The following is an 8,805-nucleotide window of genomic DNA, read 5'->3' as shown; positions in this document are numbered from 1 at the left end:
ATGGCCAGTACAATGGTAGCATTTGGATTGACCATTGTTGCTGCAGGGTTTGCAGGCTGTTGTTTTGCAAGCCATGAAGCATGTGGAGCCTCAAGTCAAACAAGTTTTTCAAAGTCTACCAAAATCTGTAAGACTTCCTAAACATTTTTGCTAATTCTTTGCTGCCTGTATATGAAGTTTAGAACTACATTTGAAGAGGGCCTTCAGTGGTGGCTATTACAGAGATGGGTTCAAACCCAAAATGACAAAACAAAAAGCAGCATTAATACAAGGTGTAAGCCATCTTGCCAATAAAGGAAAAATAAGAGATGCTCATTAATGAATTATGCTTTTAAAGCACCCAGGCAGGGGAGGATCTCCTTATATAGCTGCCAAAATCAATGCAGCTAAAAGATTTACTAGAAGGTCAAGCTAAAAAATGAAGTAAATGTATGATGAATTTTAAGTTCTTGTTAGTTATGTATATGAGAACCAACTTTTTATAATAAAATTAGTGGCCCAGTGCATGAAATTTGTGCAAAAGGGGGGAGGGTCCCTCAGCCTGGCCTGTACCCTCTCCAATCTGGGATCCCTCTCACAATCCAGAACCACTGGCTCCTAAGCGCTCACCTGCCTGCCTGATGCCCCTAACTGCTCTCCTGCCTGCCTAATCCCCCTAACTGCTCTCCCCTCCTGGCCTGATCCCCCTAACTGCCTATCTGCTCTCCCCTTCTGGCCTGATCCCCCTAACTGCCTATCTGCACTCCCCTCCTGGCCTCAATCCCCTAACTGCCTATGTGCTCTCCCTTCTTCTCTGAGCTTTCAGACCCCAGCGCAGGAGTGCTGAGAGCTCTCTGCCAAGACCCTGCTCCCGTCCTAATGCCCCCCTCTGGGCCGGGTGGCGCCGCGGGCCTGCATATTATTCTGCTGGGGGCACCGCCGCAGCCTGTCTTGATGCCCCCCTCTGGGCCAGGCGGGCGCCCCAGGCCTGCGGGTGCTTCTGCGGGGAGAAGGGAGGGCTGCCCCCTGTGGCAGCCTCATGTCCCAGTGGTGGAAATCCCCACCCCCATCCCTGCCCACCAGCTCCTGTGCGCATACAGCCTGGTCGTGACTGTGACACTGTTAGGACCAATGAACATATTACCTCTTTATTATATAGATGTCCTGAAGCTACACATTTTAAAAATGATTTAGCATGAACTAAGTCAAAGCCTTGGTATACATTTCTTATTTACATTTGAGGATTTTAAATCAAATTATAGAATATTTGTAGATTGTTGCTCAATAATTATGGATACATACCATTTGAATAGAAATATTGTTCATTACTCATTTAGTAAGTAATTTGGTACTTACTTCATGGCAAAGTGAACATGAAAGTCTCTGCTCTCAAGGAACCCCAATTTGATGAGACCCATAAACTAGTAATTAAAATACAGTATGATAGATGGAATTAGTACATCATACATATTGTGATGGAATTAGTACAGGTTGTTATAGTTAGACTCATCTCATTGGGAGGAAAGACTGCCAAGGTACAGAGAGCTGGCTCAGCTGCTTGGAACTGAATTTAAAAGTCAGTTTAGTCACAACTTGGACTAAAAAATTGATGATGTTATATATCATTTCACTGTCAGAATTCAGATTTCATACATTAAAAACTTGATAAAAGATGAGAATATGTCATTTCTAATCATGAAAATATTTACAGTGTATTCAGCTAGCCCTTTTAAAAAACTGACCATTTGTAAAACTTATTTTTTACATAATCAAAAATTTTGCATTTGTTATGACATAATTAGCTAAACTGAAATGCCCTGTTATCAAAATACTTAGCTTGGACTCTGAGAATTTGTACAGTGATATATTTAAATGACATTTGAGGGCAAATGGCTAACTATTGGTCTAACAAATGTAAGGATCTTAACCAAAGGACTTATATAAAACACCCAAGGGAGATAGCTAGCCAGTAGTAGTACTTATGTTTAGCTTTAAAATGATAATGTATGCTACCTGCCATCTAAATTTTATTAAGTCATCTTAAAGTTCTTAATAATGGAGAACAGACTTTCAAGATAAAAATAACGGAGGTAATTATATTTAGTGCTGGAATGTGTTTAGGGGTGTTCAAAGGTGGGGTATATCTGCTTTGTGTTTATTTTTCATCTTGTTTAAAATCTGATCAAATGTATTTGTTATGTTTTAAGAGTATGAAGAGGCATCCATGGCTTTTGTGTAGGATAAATCTTTTTAGTTATTTCCAGGGGGGGAGGGTATTAAGGTACAGTTGATTTGTTATTTGAAGAAGTTATGTTCTAGAAAGTAGCTGAAAATACTGAACCACTGTTCCTAGGGAAAATACAGGTTCCTATAAGCCTCTGGTCACATCACATTTTTGTCAGCCAGTCAATATAAAACCTTGTTTTATGTGTGTTTGTTTAATTAGAAAAAGAAAAGAAAACAAGGATAGTTTAAGGGACCTTTGGGATAATATGAAGTATAATAACATCTGCATCATAGAGATAACAGAAGGAGAAGAGAGACATCAAAGGATCAAGAGTGTATTTGAGGTGGGTCCCAGCAGCTTGGGCAGCGGCAGTGGCCAGGCAGCCCAGGTTCACCAAGCCACTAGGCGCGCCCAGCACGAGCCCAAGAGGAAGTTCAGCTCTGCGGAGGGGGCGGCCAAGGAGGAGCAGAGGAGGAGGTCGGCCAGGTTGTCAGCCAAACCTGCTCCTGGAAAGTGGAAAGGAAGCCCAAATAGGCGGCAGGAAAGGATAAGTCTGCGGACAAAAAAGTGCAAACAAAAAGGAAAAGGGGAGCAAAGGGAAAGCAGGCCGATGTGGCTGACCAGGAACCTAAAGAAGATCTACCTCCGGAAAACAGAGAAACTAAAAACGAGGAGAGTCCAACCTCAGATGAAGCAGGAGAAAAAGAAGCCAAGTCTGATTAATGTCATATACCGTGTCTTATCAGTGGTCCCTGTCTTCCTTCTTGTACAATCCAGAGGAATACTTTTATCAACTATTTTGTAAATGCAAGTTTTTTAGTAGCTCTAGAGACATTTTTAAGAAGGAGGGAATTCCACCTCATCCCATTTTTAAAAGTGTAAATGCTTTTTTTAAAGAGGTGAAATCATTTGCTGGTTGTTTACTTTTTGGTGCAACCAGAAAATAGTGGGATATTGAATATGGGAGATTTTGATTGTCTTGGGTGTCAGCTTAACATTTCATAGATGGGGTAGTTTTTATATCCTATAATACAAAGCATACTAAATGGCAGTTTGGAGTCAGTCATGCGTTTGCTATGTCTTGAACATTTTAAATTACTTCTATTCACATGTATTTGGTAGAATTGTTTTCTAAAGAAAACCACTCCTTGATCTTGGCTCTCCCTGTCAGAATTTTGTGCATCTGTAACGTCTTTGGTGTGGTAGTCCAGTTTTCCTAATAACTTTGTCTATGTGCTGTGAAAGATGGAAAATTTGATTATGTAGTATATATGATATTAAATTGTGAATTAGTGGGACTTTGATGTAACAGCGTATCAACATTTGAAGATATTGGTACTTGATACTCTATTAAGGAAAGTTAGCCTCTAAATTTTAAGCTGGAAAGTCATTGGAATAACTGTTTAGAAAAGAATCACAACTATATGACTTTACATTTTTGGTATGTATGTTACAAATTTTGTATAAATTGAAATGTCTGTGTACTGATCCTCAAAACAATAAAATATGAATTATGAAAGAATTATTTGAGGCACATTGGGGGGAAAAAAGAGTGTGTTTGAAGAAATAATGATTGAAAACTTCCCTTTTCTGTTGAGGGAAAAAGACACACAAGTCTAGAAAGCACAGAGAGTCCCAAACAAGATGAACCCAAAAATGCACACACCAAGACACGTCATGATTAAAATGGCAAACGTTAAATAAATAAAAAGTATCTTAAAAGCAGCAAGAGAAAGTTATCTACAAGAGATTTCTCATTAGACTATCAGCTGATTTGCCAACAGAAACATTTTAGACCAGAAGGGATTGACATGAAATATTCAAAGTATTAAAAAGCAATGACCTACAACTAAGACTATTTTACCCAGCAAGGCTAACATTTAAAAAACTGAAGGAGCAAAAAAGAGCTTTCCAGGAAATAAAAAGCTAAAGGGGTCATTACCACAAACCAGTATTACAGGAAACGTTAAAAGGTCTTCATTAGGGGGAAGAAAGGAAAAAAACCCAAAACAAACAGGAACATAGTTATTAAAAATGGTAATAAATACATACCTATCAATAATCAACTTATATTGATAAATGGCTTAAATGTTCCAATCAGAAGACACTGAATAAGAAAACAAGACCCATATATATGCTGTCTACAAGAGACCCACCTCAGAACAAAAGATACACACAAAGTAAAAGTAAAGAGATGGAAAAGATATTTCATGCAAATGGAAATGAAAAAAAGATGGGGTAGCAACACTTATAACAGAATAGACTTTAAAACAAAGGCTATAATAACAAAGGAGGGTACCACATAATGAAAAAGGTATCAATCCAACAAGAGAATATAGCCATTGTAAGAGTGTATGCACTCAACATAGAAGCACCTAAATATATAAAGCAAATCTTGATGAACATAAAGGAAAGACTGACAGTAATACATAGTCATAGTCATAGTAGGGGATTTAACATCCCACTTACATAAATGACTAGATCTTCCAGACAGTAAATCAGCAAGAAAACGCCATCCTTAAACGCCATCCTTATATTCTTTTCAAGTGTACATGGAACATTTTCTAGAATAGACCACTTGTTAGGACATAAAACAGTCTCAATAAATTTAAGAAGATGGAAATCATATCAAACATCTTCTCTGACCACAATGGTATGAACCTATAAATCAGTTTCAAGAAAAAAAACCTGAAAAACATACTAACACATAGAGGCTAAATAACATATTACTAAACAATGAATGGGTTAGCAATGAAATAAAGGAAGAAATTAAAAGATACCTTGAGATAAATTAAAATGACAACACAGCATACCCAAATCTATGGTACACCACAAAAGCAGTCCTAAGAGAGCAATTTATAGCATACAAGGCCTACCTTAAGAAACAAGAAATTTTTCAAATAAGCAATCTAACCTTAAATTAAAGGAACTAGAAAAAGAACAACGAAGTCCAAGTAAATAGAAGGAAGGAAATAATAAAGATCAAAATAGAAGTAAACAAAATAAAGTCTAAAAAAAATGATACAAAAGATCAATGAAACGAAGAGCTGATTCTTTTAAATATAAACAATATTGATAAACCTTTAACCAGACTCATCAAGAAAAAAAAGAGAGAGGACCCAAATAAACAAAATCAGAAATGAAAGAGAGGTAACAACAGAAATACCAAGAATTATAAGAAGACTAGAGGCCCAGTGCATGAATTTGGGGCCAATCGGGACCATGGGAGGTTGGCTAGGGGAAGGGGCTGTGGGAGGTTGGCCAGCCAGGGGGAGGGGCCATGGCTGTGGGAGCACACTGACCACCAGGGGGCAGCTTCTGCATTGAGCGTCTGCCTCCTGGTGGTCAGTGCACGTCATAGCAACCGCTCGACCGGTCCTATGGATATTATGAACAACTATATGCTGACAAACTGGACATTATGGAAGATTAGATAAGTTCCTAGAAACATAAAATCTTCCAAAACTGGATCAAAAAGAAACAGAAAATTTGAACAGACCAATTTTCACCAATGAAATTGAAGCTGTAATAAAAACAAAACAAAACCTCCAACAAGCAAAAGTTCTGGCCAGATGGCTTCACAGGTGAATTTACCCAATGTTAAAAAAATAATGAGCACCTATCCTTCTCAAATGACGAACAAAATTCAAGAGGAGGGAAGGTTTCCAAGATCACTTAATAAGGCCAGAATTATCCTAATTTCAAAACTAAATAAAGACACAATGAAGAAAAAAATTATAGGCCAATATCCATGAAGAACATAGATGCAAAAATCCTCAAACAAAATATTAGCAAATAAATTCAGCAATATATTAAAAAGGTCATACATCCATCATGATCAAATGGGATTTATTTTTGGGATAGAAGGTTGGTACAATATCTGCAAGTCAATTAGCATGATACACCATTTAAACAAAGTGAAGAATAAAAATTATATGATCATATCAATAGATGCAGAAAAACACTTGTATCTCAACATAATAAAAGCCATATGTGTCAAACCCAGAGCTAACATCATACTCAATGTGGAAAAGCTAGAAACATTTCTCTTAAGATCGGGAACAAAACAAAGATGTCCACTTTCACCAAAACATAGTATTGTTGGGCAATATTTTTTTTTTGTGGGGGGTGATAGCTTTTTTTATTTTGTATTGAAAACAGTAATGGAATCATTCAATATGTTTCTTTCAGAACTATGTAAATATGTCTGCAATATTAATACTTCCTTTTAGAACAGATATAAATTTTAAAAAGAGGGGTTTATTTAGAGAAACTGTTCTAATTGAAATTTTTTATGCTAAGCTAGTTAGATTATAATTGTTGAAAGAAAAACACTCACTGTAAAATAATGTCAACTGATGTAATGCTGTAATAAATTATTTTGTACACAAAAATAATGTACAAATCATGGATTATGACAACTATAGGAAATGAATAAATATATTATGGTCATATTATTATTAAAGAATGATTACATAGTATCTTAAGATTTTTAAATATTCTTGGAATCAGTGGGTCCTGGGAGTGAAGGGAAGCAACAGGTAAAAAAACAGCAGTGGCACAAAAGAACTGGATGGGTGGGAGGGAAGGGAAATTGTTCCTTTAGAAAATGCTTGATGGAAGCTTGTGGCCTCCATTTGTATGCTTAATACATGCTTAAAATGAAAGCAACACTGCCAATTTATTTATTTATTTATTTATTTATTTATTTATTTATTTTTAATTAGGTCCTTTTATTTCCTGTCAAAATTATTTAATCTAAACAATCATACATTTTCAGATGGGGAAACTGGCAAAATAATGGATAAAGGCAATGTACTGTCCCATTTGGGGTCACTTGATTTACATCAGTGTAATACAAATAATTTATATCACAGTAGGTTCTGGTGACAGAAAACCTGGAATCAAATTCTGCCTTTATCTCTTACTAGCCACAGGTAAGTGACAATCTCTCTAACCTTAAGATTCCCCATCTGCTAAGGGGAATAAAAGTGTCATTCATTTTTTAATGTGCTATGACAATTAAAGGAAATAATATATATTAAGTGCTTATTTAAATTACATACACTGTTTTTTTCCTTGAGTGTATTTATTTTTAAACTTTTAAATATATATGTGTATATATATATATATATATATACATACATATATATATACATATATATATATATATATATATATATAATTTTTTAAATTGTTGATAGTACTACAGATGTCTTCCATTTTCCGTCCATTTACCCCCCTCCGTCCAGCCCCTACCAATCCCCCCAAGTCTTCATCCCCCTATTTTCTGTGTCCATGGGCTATGCTATATGTATACAAGTTCTTTGGTTTATCTCTTTTCATCCTCCCACTCCCAACATCGAAGTATGTCAGTCTGTTTTATGCTTCCATGCTTCGGGTCTTATTTTTTTGGTCAATTCATTTGATTCATTAGATTCCACAAGTAAGTAACATCATGTGATATTTGTCTTTCTCAGATTGGCTTATTTCACTTAGCATAATAGTTCTCCAGGTCCTTCCATGCTGTCCCAAATGGTAAGAGATCCCTCTTTTTTACAGCTGCAAAGTATTCCATTGTGTAAATGTTCCACAGTTTTATTTTGTTTTTATCCATTCGTCTATTGATGGGCACTTGGGCTGTTTCTAAATTTTAGCTATTGTAAATAACACTGCTATGAACATAGGGGTGCATATATTCTTTCTGATTGGTGTTTCTGGGTTTTTAGGATATATTCCCAGAAGTAGGATTGCTGGGTCAAATGGAAGTTCCCTTTTTAATTTTTTGAGGACGCTCCATACTATTTTTCATAGTGGCTGCACAAGTCTGCATTCCCACCAGCAGTGAACTAGTGTTCCCTTTTCTCCACATCCTGCCAGCATTTGTTGTTTGTTAATTTTTTTTATGATAGCCATTCTGATAGGTGTGTGGTGATATCTCACTGTGGTTTTAATTTGCATTTCTCTGATGATTAGTGACTTTGATCATTTTTTCATTTGTCTCTTGATTATATGTATGTCCTCTTTGGAGAAATGATTATTCAGGACATCAGCCTATTTTTAAATTGCATTTTCTTTCTTTTGTTAAGTTGTATGAGTTCCTTATATATTTTGGATATTAAACCTATAGCAGATGTATCATTGGCAAATATGTTCTCCCAAAGAGTGGACTCCCTTTTCATTTTGTTGGTGGCTTCTTTTGCTGTGCAGAAGCTTTTTATTTTGATGTAGTCCCCTTTGTTTGTGTTCTCCTTAGTTTCCATTGTCTTAGGAGATGTATGCATAAACATATTGTTACTAGAGATGTATGAGATTTTGCTGCCTATGGTTTCTTCTAGGATTTTTATGGTTTCACGACTTACATTGAAGTCTTTTACTAGTATCCATTTTTAGTTTATTTTTTAGTACAATGTAAGTTGGTGGTCTAGTTTCATTTTTTTGCATGTAATCTGTCCAACTTTCCCAGCACCATTTATTGAAAAGACTCTCTTGACTCCATTGTATGCTCTTGCCTTCGTTGTCAAATATTAATTGACCATAATGGCTTGGGTCAATTTCTGGGTTCTCTGCTCTGTTCTTATACCAATAACAGGCTGTTT

At 36.1% G+C, this 8,805-nt stretch overlaps 2 pseudogenes across 2 annotated transcripts; both read left to right on the top strand.

Annotated features, from left to right (window-relative positions):
• On the top strand, positions 1-422 carry LOC307097878 (mitochondrial import inner membrane translocase subunit TIM14-like; annotated as a pseudogene). The gene is made up of 2 exons: positions 1-127; positions 200-422. The product of its transcript is annotated as a mitochondrial import inner membrane translocase subunit TIM14-like (transcript).
• A 2,049-nt stretch (positions 423-2,471) lies between these two features.
• Positions 2,472-3,137, top strand: LOC307097606 (non-histone chromosomal protein HMG-14-like; annotated as a pseudogene). The gene has a single exon. The product of its transcript is annotated as a non-histone chromosomal protein HMG-14-like (transcript).
• Positions 3,138-8,805: the final 5,668 nt, after the last annotated feature.

Source organism: Cnephaeus nilssonii (genome assembly GCF_951640355.1).
Source record: "Cnephaeus nilssonii genome assembly, chromosome: 4".
NCBI classification, from domain to species: Eukaryota; Metazoa; Chordata; class Mammalia; order Chiroptera; family Vespertilionidae; genus Cnephaeus; species Cnephaeus nilssonii.
This window is presented reverse-complemented; position numbering and strand designations above follow the sequence as displayed.